At 30.0% G+C, this 24,588-nt stretch overlaps 1 protein-coding gene across 10 annotated transcripts in view; it reads left to right on the forward strand.

Moving 5' to 3' along the window:
• LOC142331023 (uncharacterized) overlaps positions 1–24,588 on the forward strand; it is a 735,029-nt gene that overhangs the window by 384,983 nt on the left and 325,458 nt on the right. For all 10 annotated transcript variants that reach the window (XM_075376598.1, XM_075376602.1, XM_075376605.1 and 7 more), the window contains one exon: positions 1,266–1,313. The gene's annotated coding sequence lies outside the window, so the exon portion shown is untranslated. The remainder of the gene's footprint in view (positions 1–1,265; positions 1,314–24,588) is intronic.

The raw sequence follows: 24,588 nt of genomic DNA on the forward strand, positions 1-24,588 counted from the left end.
AAATCTGTACTAAAAATATTAACAACATTTTTACGTGTATTCTCCGCAACTAAAGCGCACTAATATCATAAAAAATTTTAAAAATAGATTTAATAGATTTTTAAAATCTATTATTATGACGTAATTGAAGTATTGATTAAATATATAGATATATTATCATCTTAGATTAAATATGCAACAAACATTTCTTTGTTTCTGAAATACATAATTTATTATTCATGACATTATTTAGTATTTAGCAACACTTTTTTTTTTAAATTAAAATATATTAAGAGCAAGATTACTTTTTATACAAAAATACGCCTTGTTGTTTTTTTTTTTTTTTCTATTAAACTTCTTCCAATATTGTAGAATGCAGCAGAACGAAAATATTGCTATCGTAACAAAAATGACGCATCGAGAACTATATATTTTCTGATGTAGAGGACCATGAAACATCGAGATCCGACAAAAAAACCACCACTCACAAAAATATACAGAGAGTGTAATAAAAAAGTATACCTGGCTATTTATTTACGGATATAACGGATCAATATGTACAAAAATATTCTATAAAAAGTAGTCGATGTTTCCTTTACACTCTTTTTATCCTCCAATTTATGTTTTTTAAGAAAAAATTAAGATCGAATTGTGGAATTATTATAACTGGTACGTCAATTCTTGTAAACAGAAAATTACTGTGTAAACACATTTACATATTTCAAAATATGGGTCACATCAATTTTTTATTAATCTTTTTATATCTGATTAATCCTTATGGTTTTTTTATCAAAATTTGTTTATAACATTCTAATCTTTTTTTTTTTTCTTCAAAAAGCCACTCTCTTCTAAAACATTTCAAATACAGTCAGTACTGATTTTACTGATTCTATTGTGATTTAATAGTTAAATATCTATGTTAACAAATTACAGTGATAAATCTCATTTTGAAAAAAATTTAAAAGGATCGCGGAAAGTAACAAAATTCAGTTACATTTGTACTAATGTATACGTGGTATATATGTGAAATTTTTTAAGATGGCTTTTGTATATAGGAAAATGATGCTCTTAAATTTTTTTAAAAGGCCGCCAAGAGAATGAGAAAGTAAATAGGTTGGAATAGTGTATCTCGATAAATATCAGAACAATTTTTTTTTCTTGTTTATTCTCTTAGCCATAATGAATGTAAAATTGGTTTTCCTTTGAATATTTTTAATATGTAAATTTTAATTAAGATAGTTTTCACTAACTCAATTCTAATAAATTGAACTTTCTTTTTATTTCAGGGCTAAAAGCTACATTGTACGAAGTATTACGATCACCTTTCTTTAAAAGTAAGTAACACTTTTTTTTTATTCCTCCTTACGTAATTAAACACACTTTAAAAAGTTTTAAACAGAAATTAATATTCAAATAAATTAAAAGAAAGAAAGGAGTAGTATTATATCCAACCAACGCCTATGATTTGTAGAGAATTTTAAACACAATTAAGAAAAACGTGGGTCAATTAAGTTAAAATATACGTGTAGGTTTAAATTTATTTTTTAAAAATGAATTTAAATTTTATTGTAGGTTCATTAAGCATATTTTAAACAATTAAATGTAAAATATATACAAATAATTTATTGTAATTTGAAACAGGGCGTAGTACCATTATATATAAAACTTAAATAATTTGATAGCAGCAAATTTAAATTATTAAATAGGAAATAATCGACCATATTATAAAATTAACAAAACAAATAATAGTAATAAAACATTTGATGTTCTAGAAATCAAGTATATTGAATATAATGACGTATCTTAATGATTCATCATCAATTATCTGTATGTATGGATTACGTCATTCGATGATTTCAGATAATTTGATACCGTTATTATAAATCTAGTTAAACCCCGGAGGAAACGTAACAATTCCATGTTTTCCTACCGTAATCCTGGATCCTTCCAGGCAAATATAGTTTCTTTTTTATCCATGAAATTACATACCTCATTTTGTGACATTAATATTAATCTGACATGATTATTTACCGATTTAAGTTATATATATAGACTATTCAAATTTACGTTAAATTGAGTTCGTCTAATTAATAATACAATTATTAATTATATTATATTGGTGAACAAAGTACTGTCTGATGGGCGAGTACGGATTGGGTGGGTGGCCTGTCGAGTGGTGCGGCGAACATCCGATGACCTTTGCTTCATATGTTGGAATCCAGACCATAGGCCTAGTTCTGTTTAGGTGCAGACAGAAGCGGTCGCTGTTTTATATGTGGTAAGGCTGGTAATTTACACAAGTACTGCCAGCAGGACCCTAGGTGCTTATCCTGCAAGTCATCGGCAAGTCGGATTCGAACCTATGTCTTTCCCTTGTACGATCCAAATATTTCATTAATTAAAATTTTATTTGATCACAACTCTGAAGTCAATGAAAATAAGTACTACTTATGGTATGTCGCTGAAAAGTTCTCAATGATCACTTATTACCGAGTTAAGAAAAATACCAAAATCCATTTTTTTTTTTTTTTGGATTTTGGGCGTTTTTGGACACATTTGGTTCAGTCGATTACAATCAAAAGGGGAGGTGCACAACTAGATGTTACAACAGTCCTAAATCCAAAATTTCAACATCCTATTTCAGCTAATCGTTTTTGAGTTATGCGAGATAAATACGCACTTACGTACGTACATACATACCTACGTACAGACACCATGCCGAAACTAGTAGAAATGGATTCAGCGATGGTCAAAATGGATATTTCCGTTGAAATCTGAAAACCAAGATTTTTCGCGATTACAATACTTCCTTTACTTCATACAAGGAAGTAAAAATTAAAAGTTATTCTAGTTAAACAGGAAATAACTTACGGTTGATTTTTTTGTTGAAGATAATAAACAGTAGAGTTAATGATAAAAACAATTAAATACAGGATAGTTACCAGAAGAGGAGGCAAAGAACGCGACAATTTTCTTTTCTTTTTTTTAAATTTCGGCCATATCATTACCCAACACAATGAGTGCTTATTTAAATCTGATTCTCTTAACAGGTCTATTAAGCGTTAGTTATACTACGATATCTTGTAACCGAATTTAAGTTGAATATATGTACGTAATTATAACATTAAAATGAAATTAACACTAGAGAAAGCAAATTGCAATGTTATAGTTCAAAATTATCTAATTATTGTTCAGATTAGAGTCTTTTAAAGCAGTAATAATCTTCGAATAAACACGATGTTAAAATTCAAATGTGCTAAGTTTTCTTTAAGAAAAGCAATGAATTATATGTACGATAATATTTAAATCAGCAAATGTAAGGAAAGAAAGAAAAAAAAGACGACTTTAGAGCACGTTTTTCATGTGTGTTTCATGATATGTTGTTTGATATTTTATACAATGTGCGTGTTTAACACATAAAGTTATAATTTATAATATTTTGTACCAGAAGTTAATTTAATAGATAAATATTTTTAGAAACAGCATAATTTATTGTAATAGTATTTAATCATAATAAAATATACAGTTGTGAAAAACTAAATGTTAAGAATTTTAAATACTCAAGTCATTCGAACAGATATAACTTCGCAGCATTTTACAAACAATTTATTTATTTAGAACAAATGTCATTTGATAATGCGAATATAAAATAAATTACCTCTTAGCAAAATTTTATTATTTAAAAAAAAAAATATTTTTTTTAAGTACCGCGAGAAAATAATTTATTACTCTGTATATTCTAGTTAATAATTATATTAACTGTATTGCTATTATATACCGATGAATTTTCTCTTACTGCGTATAGACAGTACAGGCATTAAATACAAAAGGTAAATTAATTAATGTTTTAAATAAGCTTTTCCGGTCTATCTTACTGCTGTGATGCATATAGAGGAATTGATGTAAATAAAACAGTAATCAGAGGTATTTTCCATTGCTGATCATTATGCAGCTAGTTTTGCCATGAAAAGGAATTACTTGCAGGATTCAGTTTCATCTGTATTTTGGCTAACTTCTCATGCTAATATAGCTGTATTAATTATCATCTTAGTTAAGAAAGTAGTAGAAAACATCCTACTCCGTTTAAAGTTAATTAAATTTCATATAGTGAATACATATTGATCTTACGTAGGGGAATTATTTTTTTTAGAAACGGTTTAAAAAAATAAAATTTTGTAAAAAATATAAAACAATTAGAATTACTTCAAATTATTTTCATTCATCTTTATAACCATCTTCTGTAAATCTGTCCTGTAGTTATCATAATTTGCCTGATATTATTTTTGGTAGTTGTTGAAGTTCTTCTTCTTTTGGCGCGTTAGGAGAAACTGATCTGAGTGTAACTTCAGCAAGTTACGGAAGTTGCGCGCGCCGATGTAACACACCATAAAGATTTGCGCTGGCCAAGTGGATCAGTTTGCACGCACATGCGTGTAGTGTCTAATTCAGTCAGTCGTTCAATACGATTAAGTGATTATCACGTGTTGTAAACATAACAGATATTGAGTTGTAATAAATATATATTTATATACACGGATTTTTGTGACGGATATTTTTAACTGTGAATATTGTTGTTCATATTCATAAAATTTGATTTATATTGCAGCGTATATTTATTTTTTAAATGGTGAATCAAGATATGAGGTTATATTTAGGTAAGTATTATTTTTTAGAGTAAAATTATATTTTTTAATAACACAGAAAATAGCACGCATTCTTGATTTTGCATTAATAATTTTAAATTTAACAAAAGAAAAATTTTTAATGAAATACACTATTATAAAATAAAATTATTTGTATAATGTTTTTCATATCATAAACCTCTGATAACCCTCTTGCCTATTCAATCGTCATCCGAAGAGTTAATCGAAATATATTTGATGAACTTTGTTTTATATGACAACGAATACTTCATTACTTTTTAAACTGTATAAAATAAATATTACTTAATTTAAGTGTTATTTATTCAAACTTTTATTCATGTCATTTAATGTCGTCTATCGATTGTTTGACTCAGTTCAAATTTGTTTGACTGTACAAAACTTTTTTTTTATTCACTCCAAAGAAGTATGACTTCTTACGTGCGTACATAAGTACACACGAGCTTTTTTTTTAACTGGATACACATTTATACAGAATATAAACGAACATGTTATAAAATTTTTATCTAGGTCCAAGATGTTCATTTACTATACCGTTGTTATAAATTTTTACTACCATCTCCGTCGCGGCTTCGCCCGCACTATATGGTTTCTTGTGTTTCCTATCACGGTCAGGGGATATTTAGCCGGGAATGGCGATGAAAGTGAGCCAAGACAGGCTAGGCAGAGTGTTCTGCCCCTTCGACCCCGTTGTGTTCATTAAACTCATGCTTGTCAGAGTAATAGTGATAAATAAAAATTAAATAATGATCAATTTTTAAAAAATATCAGTGTATTGTAATTTCTTCACAGACTAATCAATTTTTTTTAAACATCAGTGTACTGTAATTTCTTCAAAGCAAAGGTTTGGTCAGAACAAGACCCGAAACTTTGAGTGATCTAAAAATGTTTCAAAACAGTCAGCCTCCATCTTAAAAGTATTAGTTATAATTTAGCTTACCCGTACTTGCTAAGGTTAAAATTGTATTTTGTTCGGTTCTTAGCGTTACCCGACAAACACCATTAGGAAATGACCATGTTTCATTTCTCTTCTTTTTCTTTTTAAATAATTTGATTAATTTTATTTTATGTTTATATTTAGTCAATTAACCGAAAGCTGGTGCAGCTAGCCTTGTCGCACATACAGTAATATATTGGGGGTGTGTTGTTTAAGGAAGTTTGGCGAACTGGAATTCTGGTTGACACAATTCATGATCGGCCATGGGTCTTTCGTTCATACTTGTGTGGACAAAGAGCTGAAGACCCCTATTGTCGAGAGTTAGATAGCCAGAACACGTGATGTTCCAGTGCCCACGATGAGACGAGGAATGCCGCTACTGTATTGCCGTAACTGGACACCTCGAGGTGGGAACCATCGCTGGAACGATGCTACGCAGTTCGGTGGACTTCGACAGGTTTTGTGTGGGAATACTGCAAATGAAATATCGAGAAGCGAGGAGGTGAGGGACAGCTCCGTACGGAACTGCCATTTGCCCGTGCTTGCAATGAAGGGCGGTGGTGATGAAGTGCGGGGACTTTCGAGCCCCTGAGCTAAAAGACTGAGTTCCAGTGCGGCCGTCCCTCCGAGGGTGTTCCCGTTAGAGGCGAAGCACAAAGGACTGAGTCCCGGTTGCAGGGTGATGAAGGGCAGGAACGAAACAGCCGGGCCTGACGTTTTTCTCATCTGGCGGCTAGAGGCAAAGGCACCTTCCCGAACCGTGTTCATGCTTAATTGGGGGTCTGGTTCCGGAAGGCAGGGTTAAAAAAAGAGTATTTTCAAGCCCCAATATGGTGAATATCTCGTTTAGTATAACCTGAAATCGAGAAAATTTGCAATCATTGTTCAATTTTTTTCAAGAAATCTTTTCTTAGTGTGTACTTACACCGTAAGAAAAACATGCCCATCAATTTATCTTCAATAATTTTTTGCTGGAAGTTGATGAATCAGTCAGTCAGCCAGCCAGCATAAATTGCTTTATAGGTACAGATATGTTTATACATTTCCTAATGTTCAAGTGTGATAATGATTGTTATCTAATGATAGTCTTGTATAAAAAGATAAATTTTATTTATGATTTCGGCTACATGTTGCTAATCAGATCTTGGATCTAATAAGTAAATTTTTTTCATAATATTTTTTTAAAATAATTAAATTATTTGGGAGCCTTAACTTCAGGTGAATCAGTTTATAGCTCACAATAATAATCTAAAAACTATTAATTGAGTACAAACACTCCGAGAAATATAGTTAGATCCAATTAATTAATTAATTAGCATGTATAGTTTTCACATAACCTGTATAATAATTACTAAAATAGAAAATGTTAAAACTATTTTTTGTCAAGTTTTAAGAAATCAAGATACATTTTTAATCTTAAAATATATATTTCGCTTTTACAATGAGATACAAAATGTATTGGTACAAGTATTTATATTTATTTCAAAAAGAGAGAGAAAGATTGATTTGGCTAATTATATTTTTCTGTTAGATCCGGGAAGATCAATCTTTGTCAACTAAGACTTTAATTAACTTAATGCACATGACAATTAAAAAAAAAAAAACATTCTTAGGATAGTGCGCTAAATTTAAACGTACGAAAATAATCAAGACAAATAAATCAATTAAGGAGGAAGAATAAATATTTTGGTGTTCCAAAAAAGAAAGATAAGAATGATATGGGCGATAGAATGTGGAAGAATTATATTCATTTATTCAATTAAAAAAAAAAACCCATATTATTTTTTTACGAACATTTTCTAATTATATCCTTACTCTACAGAAATACTTAAGGTCCAATTTTAATATAACTGAATTTAAAGTTAATTAATGAAAACACAAGAAACCAGGTAGGGTGTAGTTTTAATCTAATGTTTCAAAAAATTCATTGAACGTTACCTACATTTAAATAAACGTAAAAAGTAGAATTAAAAAAATAAATGTAAATTATATTAAATATGATTTAAAACCCCAAAAACAAATATTAATTGGGTTTCGAATATAGGTCGACTTTCTTTTGCATAAACTCTTACAAAGCACCGATCTACTTTTGATGCCTCAACAACAGCCCCACTAATATTGAATAATAATGTAAATGTTAGTAACTTACAGGTTATGATTAATAAAAAATTATCATTATAAAAATTACCGAATAAAAATATTGCAAAATATCAATATAATCAAATGCTTGGAGAAAAAGTACTGCTCAATAGCATTTTTGGATGTTCAGCTTGCCTTTGAGAAGGTCTGGCTGCCTGGTCAGCTGAATAAGCTAAAATAGAGCTTCCTGCAGCCATTTTATTTAATCCTGCGCAGTTCTCCGGATAGGTGCTATTCCCAAGTTAAGTTCAATCAGGAATTATTTAGATTTTTCGATGCGAAGTTGGGAGTTCCATAAGGCTCTGTTTTGGGACCTGTTCTGTATTTGATTTTCACATCAGATCTTGCTCCGGATTACGTCACTGTCACATCTTTTGCAGACGACACGGCAATCCTAGCTGATGATGAAGATCCGAATCAAGCCTCTACTAAACTGTAATCAGAATTAGACGAGATCGGCGCGTGGCTGACGACATGGAAAATAAGAGTGAATCAGAACAAATCGAGCCATGTGACATTTATGATGAGACGTGGTGACTGTCCACGGGTGCACCTGAATGGCGTCTACATTCCTCACACGGATCGGATACGGTACCTTGGCTACACTTGGATCGACGCCTGACTTGGAAGGAATACGTGTAAGAATAGAGGAAACAGCTTAAAATCATGTGTATGGAACTAAATTGGTTGCTGGGTAGAAAATCACAGTTGTCGTTATCTATTACATTTTGATCTACAGATCTATCCTTAAATCTAGCTGGACTTAACCAGATAGACGATTCAGCTATACGGGTATGACGAGTAACAGAAAATTTGAGATAATTCAAAGATTGCAAAATGGATTGATGAGTACTTTAACAGAGGCACCGTGGTTGGTTAGGGGTACAGAAATTCATGACTATCTAGGATTACTCTCTGGGATTACCCTCTGTTTTCGAAGAGATATCTGGCAGTAAATCAATTGGACAGCAGTGATAACAGGCGACTAAAACGTTTCTATGAGCTGGACCTGGGAGATGTAACCAGACGAGTGACCTGGAGCAAGGAACCTATGAGTGGGAACACAAAATGAATCTTTATCACTGTGTAGTGAACGTCACTTTCATAGTCTACGATTTGTTTTTACGTGACATTGTTTTCATTTTAATTTTATATTTTTCCTCCTTTGATTTATTTCTAGCGCTAAGTTAAGTATTGAACTTTCCTTGGACCACTTGTACAAGTGCTTTTCCTGTATATTAAGTGTTGAATTTTTGTATGCTTTAATGAAGGATTTCGACGGGGACTTCTCCATGTGATTATCATGAATCAAATTTACTTATGGTCCCTTATGAGGTACCGATTGTAAATGCTAGTAGATAGACAATAAAATTTGTCGTAGATTATACCAAGCTTTATCCGGATTCTTCGAAAGGGAGAAGTGCACACATCAGATTTTAACAGTTCCTCTTTTTGTTTTCTTGATTAAATCAAGGAAACAGTGATTGTAAAGCCAAAATTATTTGAAGAGTATTATCTAGAGCAGTGGTTCCCAAACTTTTCCGAGTTGCGGCGCCCTTTTTCAATTAAAATATTTCCATAGCACCTTATCCTAAGTAAAAGTATGACTGAAAATAAGAGATAAAAATAAATAAAATTCGTGTATCTTTATTATTTTTTTTACTTTATTAACATTAAATTAATAATTACAAATGTCTTGGTTAAATTAATTATGAAGATTTTACAATATTTCGCGGCTCTCCGGAGCGCTGTGGCGCACAGTTTGGGAATCACTGGTCTAGGGTATAAATAAAATGTGAAAATGTGTAATTTTCATAAACCTAGGGAATTCATTTATAGAATTTACCGAAGTATCCTAGAAAATAGTTAAAAAAACTAGGAAAAAAATAATTCTATTTGATTTTTCCATCATAAAAGCTACTATCTATAACTAATATTTTAATAGTAATAGAGAGTAGATTAATATACAACAAAATTTTAGGAGTGATATATTAAATTATAATGTTATTCAATAATATTATTTAATATTAATGACAGTAAATATTATCATTATTAATAACCCGTGAGTTGACAGAGATATGTAGATAAATTAAATCTCTATTTAGAATTTCAAATTTATAATTATATTGAAATAAAACAAAGAAACCTGCTAAAAAGTAATTTTATATTCATTTAAATTTTAAAAAATTAAATATTTTAGGAATTTTTGCACAGCTTTCTTTTTGTTGCGAGAATATAAATTTAAATGAATATTATTTAAAAGAATATGCAATTAATATCAAGTTACCATTTATAGATAATATTATATTATTAAAACATTTCAAAATTAAAATAAACACTATGTATTATAATAAAACTGAATAATATGTGTTTTTAATGATATTAAATTATAGTAATCAGAAAAAATATTGATTTGAATGACTATATTATTATGTAAATTAATCTAAGATTTTAAAACCGGGCGTGATATTGATTAATGAATACCCACGCTTTTAAACCTTCATCATATAATATCCGTCAAGAATGAACTATTTATTTCAAGGAGATTCATGCCAAAAGAAATTATTGAATTTATTTGTGAACTCTGTTATAAATGAAAACTTTAAAACATAAATTTTAAATGTCTTTTTCAGTTTGTTGATCTTACACGTGTATAAAATTTACATTTTTTTTTTCCAAGATGGGTATTATTAATATTAAAATTATTCATTGTCGTTTAAAGTTTATAAATTTTTTCTAATTTTATATATATATTTTAATAAACCTACATTATATTCTATGTAAAAATTAAAAAAGCTTTTAACCTAAAGTTTTTTTCATAAGTTTATAATTTTAAAGGTACTGAAAAAAATTCATAATGTTATTATAAGGTAATAATTTTTAAGTTGCTTTACTCATCTTCTTTCGTAAAATATAAAAGTTAAAAGTTATTTTACGTTTGGTTCTGGTATAATAAAAAAACCACTAAATTATGATTTTCGATTAAATATGTGGCTATAAAATGGCATTAACGTAAAGATAAAGTTGGAATGATTATTATTATTACTTGTATCCATATCATTTAACTCACGTTATTACTGTGTAATTTAAAGAAAGAAAAAACTTCTATTGAACTATCTATTGAACTTCTTTCATTATTTTTAAAATTATAGGGTGCACTATAATAATTTAAACATTCTACTTACGCGGAGAATTTAGCTAGATCAGCTAAAAATAAAAAAAGGAGAAGGTATTGGTGATCACTCCAAAAATGAGGTATCGGTTTTTTTTTTCAAATCTTTACGTTTTCGGGTCAAATTAGTTCATCTGGAATAAAAATATATATATTTATGCATATTGAAGGGGGTATTAGCTTTACAGAAAACTTTACTTAAGAAAATTTGTTAAGTTTAATTTATTAATAAATATTTTTAGAAAACTTTCTTAAAATCTATACCCCCACTTTTGTAAAAAAAATTATTTTTCTTGCTCTTTTAATTTTTATTATTGAAAGAAATTATTTTTATATTTTCCTTCATCACTTTTCTTTCGTCGGAGGAGAAAGATATACCAGCCGTCGTCCGCCCGCACAGACGGCAGTGTCGGCTGTCACCGACTAAAACCCACCCACCTTCATCACGTGCCTCACGGTTTGGAACCTTTCTTTTTCCTGTTTAGCCTCCGGTAATTACCTTTCAGAAAATACTTCAGAGGTTGAATGAGGATGATATGTATGATTGTAAATGAAGTGCACTCTTGTACAGTCTCAGTTCTACTATTCCTGAGATGTGTGGTTAATTGAAACCCAACCACTAAAGAACACCGGTATACACGACCTAGTATTCAAATCCGCGTAAAAATAACTGACTTTATTAGGACTTGATCGTTGGAACTGCCAAATCAGCTGATTTGGGAAGACGCGTTCACCACTAGACCAAGCCGGTGGGTCTACGGTTAGGAATCTAACCGTAAGGCATGAACACAGTTCCTATGATGTTTTACAGATACATCTGTTAGCAGTAAATAACCTCCTAAATAGCAGGTTCTTGTGTTCCCCGAAGATCACTGGTATATGACGACCCTATCAGGCCCCACTGTCCATTCTCAAGGACTGACATCATTCCAGCTAGCTTCCCCTCCGTGATCATGCCTTCTATCAAAGCCCAGCTCCTCCGGGACTCAAGCATTCGATTTATAATGTTTTCAGCATTTAGGGTCCCCAACTGCTGTTAACGTTCTCTCTTTACGTGAGCCCAACCTGCGCACTCGAAAACCGCATGTTCCGCATTAACAACGACGCTACAGTAAATATTCAGACTCGGTTCTTCATTTGACTTTCAGGTAGACCTTGAAACACCCATCCCCGTCAAGAATTAGGTCAGTTCATTATTAACTTCCCCATAAAGGAAAGTGAATAAAGCTATGGTTTTCTCCGGTCCCACCCTCTTATTTCGGGTAGCAGTCTCCTGAAGTCACCCAATGATCAAAATGTCCTCTGTCTAATTTCTCCCCTTCCCATTCATTATCTCTACTGAGCCAACAGATCAATGGGAGAAGTTCTAGCCACTACCAACACTGCGTCTGTGGAAATGGTTTTGTAACCACAACAGATCCGCCCCTACCAGTCTTCTTTGTACAATCTCGCTCTCGCACGTTGCACGTCCAACCATCGTGACTTTACCGATACCGCGTAAACGATCACGGAGTTGGCAACATGGGATTCTTGTCCAAAATAAGAAGCTATTTTTTCATTGCTTTCATAAAAGTTACATTTTATTTTTAAACAATTTATTTTAATTTTTTTTAGCTATGACTTCTTTATACAAAGGTTTTTCCTATATTTTCCTCACACATTAAGGAAGTCCCTAAAATTAATCATTTTTACATTCGGAATTTGGGAATCTTATTTTGGTAATCATAATTTAGCCGGCGTAGCCGGGAAAGTCATGCAATAATTCGCCAACATTTTTTGATTATTTTCATAAAATAAGAATATATGAAAAAAAATTACTATTTACTGTAAAACAAAACATATTACATCTTTAAATATATTCTTTAAAACATGTACCAGGAAAAATTTAACGTCATTTCGTTTTCCTTTAGAATAGTTTTTGACAGAAACTAATTTTTTTTAAATAATTTTTCTTATTATTAAGGTAAATGATAATTTAAAAAACAAACCTTCTATAAGTACGTGATTTTCTACCTCTATACTTTTACAAATCCTCTTTATCATGATAGTTTTAATCAATAAAGTGATCAAATCAAAAATTTATTTCTCAAAAAAAAAAAAATTAAAATTGTTTAGTAAAACTTTACTAATTTAAAAAATAAAAAAATTTAAAGAGATTTGTAAGTTTTAAAATTAATAGTTTGCATTAAAAAAAAGATAATCAAAAGCATTCTTGCGCAGAACTGCACTAGAATTTTTTGTATAATTTTGATATTTATTTTGGGAAAAGAAATTTACAAAACATAAATCAAACGAGAAAACTAAAAAAAAAGGTATAATTTTATTTTAATTTAATATTAAAATATATATTCTGCATAATAAAATTAAATCATTATAACCGTAATTTTATGAAATAATTAATATAATAATTAATAACAAAATATGTAATTAAAATAATAATTAATTAAATGAAATAATAATTAAATACAGTAGATCTTACACTCAAGAATCAAATTTAAACTCTCTCATCACTATGATAAAAGCGCGTATGAAAAACACACCAATACAAAGTCTGTTATTAAATTGAGCGTAACTGAAGAACGACTTCACCAGTCTTCATAAAATTTTCACATGCACAACTTCAGACACACTAACACAGCATGCCTAAATTTCAATAAAATTCATAATGTAGTTTTTGAGTTTTTCTAGCCTCAACAATTTATAAAAGAATGGTATTTTTGTAATTCTCATATCTCAAAACGTAAAGAAAATCTTACCCCCCCCCCCCAATCGAACCATGCGATCTAAAAAAATACCTAAAACTGAGATTATGTTGTCTGTTGTCAATCTTAAATTGAGCGTTGGCTTAAAAAACAAACAGAAAAAGGCGGGCCTACGGTCCGCCGTGAAAATGTTACATGACTTATATTTTATTATTCATGATTTTGTTAAATGTTTATGTCAGTTGTAACTAAATAACGTTCTTGAATTTCGTTTTTTAACAAAAACTTTTACAACGAAAAGCTTCAAAATCCTAAAATTTTTTAGCTGTTGCTTTAGTTGTGATTTTTAACACAGCTCTAATCCTATTGTTTTCCTTTTTCATCCCCAAAGCACAAAATATAATTTTAGAAAAATCTTTCGTATCATGAAGTAAAAATATTTCGAACGAATGAATCTTTTGACTAGTATAAATTGTTCAAAAGAATTAATCGTTCGTGAGCTGAGTGCAGCCGCCCGACGCACCACCATTTTGGTTCGCTCTGCGCCAGTAGCAGCTTAAATAAAAATCTGAGCACATTCAACAAAGGAAGTGAAGGAAAGATATTGTGATCGCGAAAAATTTCGGTTTTCAGATTTCAACGTATCCATTTTGAGCATTCCTGAATCGATTTTGACTAGTTTCAGCGTTACGTCTGTACGTACGTATGTATTTAGCATAACTCAAAACGATTAACTGTAAAATGTCGAAATTTTGGATTTAGGACTGTTGTAACATCTAGTTGTGCACCTCCCCTTTTTATTTGCAATCTACTGAACCAAACGTGTCCAAAAACGTAACTGCAGTAATAAGCCCTAAACTTAAGTGTGTGTTAAGTGAAGGGCAATAAGCCCTTATTGAGAGTTTTTCAACGATATATCATAAGTGGTACTTATTTTCATTGGTTCCAGAGTTATAGACAAATGAAATTTTAATTAATGAAATGTTTGGATCTTAAAAGTGGAGGGCACATCGGCTCGAATCAGACATCATCTCCTTATTTTTTTTAAATTTAAATATATTGGTTTATTCATAATTATTAACCTCTGATTGTAAAAAAAATTACAATAAATAATAATTCAATAATAACAATAAAAAAAAAATATGAAAAAATATCAGAAGTTATTAATGAAATAAAATTTTATGTTCTATTCATATTAAAAAAAAAAATGTGTATATATAATTTTATAGGCGTACAAAGAAGTCATGTGGTTCCACATAAGATTTTTTATGGAGAGTGATAAACCATGTTTCGTGTACATTTAGTCAGAAAGAGCAGATTGTAATCGCGTTGTTTTATTCTTTTCCCATGAAGAAAAATTATTGAAACTTCCGTTTTCCGTGCATATTCCGGAAGATGGTGCAAGCTACCACGATACAGTAAAAATTAGGACTATCAAAAGGTTATAAAAAATAGTTTTGATAGATTACACATCTAAATATAACAAAATCTAAATTAAAAACTTATTTTTAAAAAAATTAAAATTTATTAAATATAATTAAATTTAATTAATGAATAATTATTACTTCCATAATAAATAATAAAGGTGATTATATTTTATGTGTATTTTTATGATGACGACTAAAAACAGTGAATAAATGCAGCTGAATTACGATCGGCTAATGTATGATAGGTTAAATGGAAATACCAGTTAAATGGAAATAATACATAAATGCAATTTATTTATCGATATATATTAATAATAAAAATTAATAAGTGTAACGTATATATGAAATAAATGTTTTGCCGGTAAAATTTATAACTAGAATCTAAAGGTAAAATGGTTCATTTATTTTATGTCATCATATTAAATAATAAAAGTGATGACAAATATTATAACCAGGATAATTGTTATCATAACTACCAAAAAAAAAAAAACAATTTCATTGTAAAAGTGTTACCACGGGGCTGTTTCAAAGTATAAAAAACAACTGGTTTAGAAAAAACACGAAAGAACAAGCATGCTACGCAATCGTTAAGAGTATCTATTCAGAGTAACATATCTTGTTCTTTTATTATTTTATAATTGAAAAAACCCCGTGGTGAATGAACCTTTGTAATTCAAAAAATATTTTTTCCCAGATTCGGGACAAACAATTGTTTTATGAGGAATACCTCCACTCTCTAAATTTCTTTCGGGGTTTGTATTATTTACCATTTTTTTGATTTCTTAATATTTTTATCATAAGGAGATTTACTAACATTTTACAATTAATTTTTTGTTGTGGTTGTGATTTAAATGAATATAAATGATGAGAATGATAAGTTGAGGATGTATATATGATGATAGATCGCTGAAAAATATTCGGTGTGGTATCAGTCAAAAAATTAGGTGTAGGTTTTTTTGCATTTCTCCTTGTTTCATGACCCAAGAACCCACCCCAAAAAAACAAAAAACGATGGGTAATATTTGTGTGTTGGCGGGTTTGAAGTTTAATAAATTTTGACTGACCGATTTTGATAAAAATTTGTACAAAGACTAGTGGATATGGAGTATTTTGTTGGTAAAATTTTGTTGAGGACAATATCTCCATGGGAAGTTTGAGGGGTCATTTTTCTCTACATTTTGTAAACATAACCCCCAAGTTCAGTACACGTGTGCCTGCTTATCTTACATTTAAAAAAAAAAGGTTGCCCCAAAATTCCCCCTTCTCCAAAAAATAGAAAAAAGCTAAATTTTTATATATTGCGTATTTTTAACCGACTTTTTAAAAATATTTTCGTAAACATAGTATTAATACAAACAATCAAAAAAATAATAATAATAATACTTTGGGGGGCAATATTGGTGGTAGAGGAGCCCATCAATGTTTAAAAATAACGATTTTTTTTACAATTTTACAATAAAAATTCATTGTAAATTACCCCCATCCAGAAAAAAAAATCTTAGGTAACTTTTTTTGTAACTTTTTGTTATTTGGGAAGTAAAATTACTAAAGATGGACGAAGCAGGAGCGATATAAAATGCCGAATAGCACAAGCTAAACGAGCCTTCAGTAAGAAATATAATTTGTTTACATCAAAAATGAATTTAAATGTCAGGAAAAGATTTTTGAAAGTGTATGTTTGGAGTGTCGCTTTATATGGAAGTGAAACTTGGACGATCGGAGTATCTGAGAAGAAAAGATTAGAAGCTTTTGAAATGTGGTGCTATAGGAGAATGTTAAAAATCAGATGGGCGGATAAAGTGACAAATGAAGAGGTATTGCGGCAAATAGATGAAGAAAGAAGCGTTTGGAAAAATATAGTTAAAAGAAGAGACAGACTTATAGGCCACATATTAAGGCATCCTGGAATAGTCGCTTTAATATTGGAAGGACAGGTAGAAGGGAAAAATTGTGTAGGCAGGCCACGTTTGGAGTATGTAAAACAAATTGTTGGGGATGTAGGATGTAGAGGGTATACTGAAATGAAACGACTAGCACTAGATAGGGAATCTTGGAGAGCTGCATCAAACCAGTCAAATGACTGAAGACAAAAAAAACAAAAAAAAAAACTTTTTTTTATAACTAATGTTTCCACTATATAAGAATTTATTTTGTCTTTGGTCATTTGACTGGTTTGATGCAGCTGTCCAAGATTCCCTATCTAGTGCCAATAATTGTTTCATGTCGGTATACCCCCTACATCCTGCATCCCTAACAATTTGTTTTACTTATTCTAAAAATTCCCTGCGTGCACAATTTTTTCCTTCTACCTGTCCCTCCAATATCAAAGGGACTATTCCAGTGTGTCATAAGATGAGGCCTGTAAGTCTCACATCACATTTCAATCACATTACATTTCACATGTCTAAGCATCACATTTCAAAAACTTCTAATCTTTTCTTCTCGGGTACTGCGATCATCCAAGTTTCACTTCTATATAAAGCTACATTCCAAACATATACTTTCAAATATGTTTTCCTGATGTTTAAATTAATTTTGATGTAAGCAAATTATATTTCTTACTGAAACCTCGTTTCACCTGTATTATTCGGCATTTTATATCACTCCTGCTTTGTCCATCTTTAGTAATTCTACATTTGGAGGTAGAAGAGTAACAAAATACTTCTAGCTCCATAATTTTTTCTTTTCCTATTTTTATATTCAGTGGTCCATTTACATTATTTCTACTTTCGATTTGTTCTTGTTTATTTTCATGTGGTAGTTCTTGCAAAGACTTCATCCATGCCATTCATTGTTTCTTCTAAATCCTTTTTACTTTCAGCTAGAATTACTATATTGTCAGAAAATCGTAACATCTTTATATTTTCACCTTGCATTGTTACTCCGGTTATAAATTGTTCTTTAACATCATTTACTGCTAGTTCTATGTAAAGATTAAAAAGTAATGCGGATAGGGAACATCCTAGTCGGATTCCCTTTTTTATTACGGCTTCTTTCTTATGCTTTTCGATTATTACTCTTGCAGTTTGGTTCATTTGAATGTTAGCAATTGTTTTTCTATCTCTATATTTAAAATGCTGAACATTTTATCCAGTCTACGATATGAAATACTTTTTCTAAGTCTATAAATGCGATATAAACATATATTTATAAGTTATATAAGAATAAACAACCAATCTAGGAAAGTAGTACAGCTTTGTTGTCAGTTTTCTTTCTTTCGTGGGAATTTATAACTAAATATTTTTAGTGCGAGATATTATTTTGTATCGATTTTATTGTGAAATAATTTTATTCATTGGAATTTTATTTTTAGTTCGTACCATTATATTTTCTTATTACACTTTAAAATTTGTTTAAATAACGTCCTTTTTTATCACTTTACTTTTTTATTTAATATGTTGAAACTGGTTATCAATATACTTCACACTTAGTCAATCCCGATGTATGAAAGTTGTTAACTTTGATGAAATATGAAAAAAATAGTTTATAGCTGCATTGCCATAATATTACTCCTCTTTGATCTGTCATATTGACAAGGATTCTTCATTCGGTAACCGTGCAGAAATATTTTTACTTTTTTTTTCCCTTTTTTATACATCTTTTATCAATCAATTCTTTTCTTTTTTATTCTACCTAATACAGAGAAAGAATTTGGAAGGGTTTGTATACTTTTTTATTTCTGACATCAGATAATTAGAGAATATTATGAGTATTTGCTTTTATCACCAATAATATTTACTAAATTTTTTCCTACTTACGTTGATGAAATAACATGGCTACGGTTGTTATATTCTACCCATATAGTTTTCTAACATCTATATGATAAATATATCTGATTGTACGACACATGTTTAAACTTCCGGGACCACCATTAGGTATTACAGTATTTTTTTTTTTTTTTTAAACTGCAAATTATGAATTTTGTCTGATGACTAAAACATATGAATGAGAAACTGTGTGGTTAACATTGCAAGGAAGGGTATTTTGCAAGTATTAAAGCACTATAATAACATACACACAAGACAATCTCTACTTGTACATAAGACAACTGTGTTCTCTATTACAACTAAGCTGTCGTAATAAATTTAATGTAACAAGTCACGACGCTTTAACGAGGGTAATGATTTCATTCTAATCTTATATTAAAGTCTAACGTACCCGCACGCGAACGCACAATAACAGTCAAAGATGTTTAGTGGTATCTAATATGGACTCCGGTTTATACTTCAGACACGTTTAAGCACTCACAATTTAGTTAGATCTCTAATAATTCACAGATCAATGATAAAAAAATATAATTTTCTCTCTACTTTGAATGTATAAATATCATGAACAAGATGTTTAATTTTAAGCAAGTGGTATTTTTTATGAAAAAATGTGTGCCTATTAAATATATAAAAATTTAGTGGTTTCTACGAATCTGTTATTTTTTTACGCAAAAACTAGTCAACCAACTGAGCTGAAATTTTGTATGAACATTATTTTTATAATGGTAAGAACACATTTTATCATCATCATCATTATTATTATTATTATTATTATTATTATTATTATTATTATCATTATCATTATCATTATCATTATCATTATCATTATCATTATCATTATCATTATCATTATCATTATCATTATCATTATCATTATCATTATCATTATCATTATCATTATCATTATCATTATTATTATTATTATTATTATTATTATTATTATTATTATTATTATTATTATTGCCGTTACGATGTATTTTACAGTTTCAAGATGGTGGTCATTTTAATGGCTTATGGAAACAACAGCATAATGTTGTATGCCGAGATTTAAGTTTACTATGGCCAATGATAAACTCGAAATTCACTTTAATTTGAAATTAAATTTTCTCTTTGTCTTTTTTTATACAACTTCTGGTTATCGATAAAAGTATCTTTACAGGTGCGACGAAGTACAACGTATATTCCTTTGGACTTGTCCTTCACTTTCATGCACCTCCAGTTTCCACTTTTCTACAAAAAAAATCTTCTTGTCTTTTTTGATATCTCTTCTGGTTACCCATAAAAGTATTTTTAAAGGTGTGACGAAATACGACATACATTCCTTTACTTTCAAGCGCCTCCAGTTTCCAATTAAAGTTACTTTCTCGATGATAATAAAGTCTCAAAGGTAGATGTTTCAAGTAGCTGGTCTTCGCTTGGAGAATCAATGTTTCTCACATGGGAAACTGTAACTAGTCTAGAAACTAGCTCCAAAGTCTCCTGTGGGAACAATCTATACATATACATTCCAGAGAAGAAAGCTATAAATACTATGTACAAGTCCATTCTATAGAGAATGTTGTTCACAAATTGTTCCATAAGTAATACCAAAAAATAAGAGCAACGAAGTACAGTCACCTCCTCATGGTGTTTGTCGGGTAACTCTATGAACCGTCCAACATACTTTTTTATCCGTACAAAGGACGGGTAACCAGTTATAACTAATATTTTTATGATGGGGGCCGACTATTCTGAAACCGGCTTACTTCAAAAAGTTTCAAGTCCTGGTGCTGATTAAACTGTTGTTCTGAAGAAATTATAGTACACTGATAGTTTTTATAAATTGAACAGGCTTTATTTGTTATTTATATTATTCTCACAAGTATGAGAATAATAAACAGAATGAGGGGTATAGCGAAGCGGAACTACGACCACGGCTAGTAGTTTACTAAAAGTAGAATTTATATGAAGTCGAACGTATATTTCTTATCACAGTAATTCCCATTTATTTGAAACTGCGTAATTTAACGTAAAGTATCTTCCATTTATATATCAATTGTTACGTAATAAAAGTTATTGTTTTATAATCCTGAAAGTGCTACGTTAAAATTGTATCAAATACAAGTGTATTTTACATAATATAATCTATGATGGAAGTTGAATGACAATTTTACTGCTGTAAAAAAAGTCGTTGGGATTACGTCAACCGTAGTTATTGCATTTCGATGCCCTAGGCTGGAATATATTAAACACGGAATATATTTTTACATTTATGGCCTGTTATATATCATTTCAAATTCAAAATCAAAATCCGGATTTCTTCTGTAATACTTATGTACTACTATTACGTACATAAGTATTACAGAATTACAACATATGCTGCGAGTAAATATATCTTTGTTGACGACAAATATTTTTCTAATTTAAAAAATTCTGATTTGAGTCCGGCTAAAGAACGGTAAAAAATATTTAATCTAACAGAAAAACTAACAAGCCAACCCGGCTGTACATGTTAGAAATGAAACAAAAACGTTTTAGCCCGATTAATAATATCCGCAGAAACGTAATTTGGAGTGGGTGTGGCTACTTATGTAGAGGAGATCAGTGCAGCTGTAGCCGTTGTCCTGTTGATAAGTCGGTCCACGTAGTTTGTATAGCGTAGGCTATTACTATCCCCTCCTAGTTTTAGTAATATCCGACAGGATCTGATATTGCACGATCTTTCCGCAGCGGCTAACCAGTCGGGCAAGAAACAGTTTGATCGACCTCTATCTCATTTTTTCTTATCAAGTTAGTTAAATGTGATTACAGAGGTGATGCTAGAGAATTCATTTCCTTTTGTATCGCTGGCTGTAAAATCAGTTAACTGTATCTGATTCACCCCTATTTATCATGCTTTTGATACGTGAGATAAATTTAACGTTATTTAACAATATAAAGGGTCATTTGTTGTTTAACAAAGACAAGTTATAATTTTAAATGGTAGTAACATTTCTTAACTACTCAAAAAATATCGAAATACAACTTTTAGTATAATAACAATAATATTATCGTTTATCGCCTCCATACACTGCTAGAGCCATCTTCTTCTTTTTTTTAATCAGGCAATTTATTTATTCTTTTTTTAAATTATTTTCAATTTAAATTATTATATTCTTTTATATTTCTTAATAAATAATTTAAAAATCCTAAGGCACTTATAAACTTTCGTAATTGTTGATAAATAACAATTTCATTGAAAATTTAACGATGATTATCAAGCCTGGAAATTATTTTATTTAAGTAGTTATGCATAAAATTCTATAAAATTAGTTACAATTAAAAAAATCTGACAATACTGTTGTAGGATTTTCTTGTCAAGCGGTTAAAACCGCTTTCCGGAAAAGTCCTACAACTGTGGGTTATTTCTGAAGCACGGCTCACACAAACAACTTAATTTAAAATATTTATAATTTTATTTAAACATAATATTTTTCTCGTTTATTCAATTCAATGATTCTAAATAAAGCCCGCGCGCATACCGTATTTAATTCGCGCGGGTGTGGCGGTATAGCAGCGACGGTCGGCACTAAACTAATGTAATTTCACAACTTTCACGGAACAAATTTCGTTTGTACGATCGGTAGACTGGTGTAGCCACGAGGCTTAACGCACCAGTTACCGAGTCAACCGTGCGATCGTTTTTGAGACCCAGCCAGACCGAATTACTTTTTTCCAGTTTAACTATTATTCGTTTATTTAATTCCTTCCCTCCACTGTAATGTTACAACATAGCAGACGACTTCAACATCATTTTTTTGGTGTGAGGGCGCGATTTTGTAAAAATTGTTTTTTTGCAATTATTGTTATTTTTTAATTATTAACAAATGTGCCTAAGAAAAATATGACCTTAATTAGGCGAAATCTCGAGATACTGAGGGTAACCTTGCTCTATAGGCTTGACCTTTTTAAATTGAAATTTTAATGGCATTAAAGCCCCATATGTATAGGTAATCTGACCAAGTTTGGTCAAAATCGGTCCCGTAGTTCTGTAATTATAATATGATTTAGAAACCAACACTGAACATACTTAAGACTTAACATCGGGAAAATTTCCACTCGGTTTTTTGGGTTCCTTAGGTGTCAAAACATCTAGATCCGGTGAAAACCACATATGCTCAAATTAGACCGATTTATGTACTTTCCTTTCCAGACCTATAACGCTATCTAGACGGGAAAGTAAAAGTTAAAAGAAAAACTAGGAAAATAAAATTCCATTTAATAACTGGTAAAAATATGATTACTATATCTTCAAAGTTTAGTTGAAGAATATTCATATCTGCTCTTATTTATTAAAAATTGTTCTCCTTTTTTCATTTACAAAACAATATTGTTAAACCAATTCAAAATTTTCTATAGAGCAGAATTTTCATTTATTTTACTTTAATTATCTTTTTATTTGGATTAATTTCTAAAAGAAACACAAGTTATGTGGTGTTCTCCAAAAGTACTGTTATTTTATTCTTTTTGTGTTGTAAAATTACTATAAGTATTCAATTTAATTTGTAAATAAATAAAAGATGGGGTAAAAATCTACTCCGTCAATAGTATGTTGGTAATGTATTCTCTACCACATTACATCAACATAAAATACTCGATTCTAACCAAGCAGCATTCGGGATCAAATTCCTGACTCCCGTTTTGTATTTCCCATACTAATTTAGTCAAACGCTATCAAAGTAAAACAAAAATACAATTTCCTTATAAAATGTTATTATACTTTATTAAAGTATTTCATTTTTATTTATTTTTCCTCTTTTAAATCAATATAATTTGAATAAAACTCTAAAAAAAATATATTACTGTTGAACGATTGTCTAATTTATTTTTTGTTTGTTTTTTCCATTCGGAATCAATTTACTTTAAGAATGTAATAAAATTTACAAAAAATAAAAAGATAGACAAAGAAGTGACAAAATGTATACAACCAACATCAAATATTGGAATTCTAACCATACTTTTTATGTAGCACAAGATAATTGAATTTAACAAATCGATAATCGAGATCAACCTTAGGTTTGTATTTTACCCTTTAGTTTCACTGAAAACGAAAAATAAATAAAACCAAAATTTTTATATAGAAACTGATGTAATGCTTAACAATTTTTATTTCTCCTTTTTTTAATAGTTGTTATGAAACAAACGAATGCATGAGAAACAAATTTACTGTAGTCATTGTTTTAATTGAACTTTGCATTTAATTAATTTCGTTAAAAAAATTGTCGAAATAATTTTAACAATTTCTTTATAAATAAAGAGAAATATAAAAAGTACACACAACCAATAATAGCTTAGGTTAACCAATCGACTGTAGAATACTTTTTTCAGCCTGGTATGTTTTTAATTTTTATCCGATAATTCAATCAAATGAGACTTTTTTTATGGAAAGTTATGATTTGTTAAAAGTAGCGATTTTCTTCATTTAATTTTGATATAAATTGTTAGAGATGCGATGTTAACCCACAGGGTTGGTCTAATGGTGAACTCGTCATCGCAAATCAACAGATTTCGAAGTCGAGAGTTCTAAGGTTCATATCCTAGTAAAGGCACCTTTATACAGATTTGAAGGCTAAATCGTGGAAACCGGTGTTTTTTGGTGGTTGAATTTCATTAACTACACATCTCAGGATTGGTTGACCTGAGATAGTACAATACTACACTTCATTTATTTCAAGTATGATGTAAATATACTTCAGAGGATGATATAAGGTATTACTTCATTCTCTGAAGTAATACCTTACGATGGTTCCGAAGGCTAAACAGAAAAAGAATATGATGTTGCTATT

Source organism: Lycorma delicatula, chromosome 10 (genome assembly GCF_047948215.1).
Source record: "Lycorma delicatula isolate Av1 chromosome 10, ASM4794821v1, whole genome shotgun sequence".
NCBI classification, from domain to species: Eukaryota; Metazoa; Arthropoda; class Insecta; order Hemiptera; family Fulgoridae; genus Lycorma; species Lycorma delicatula.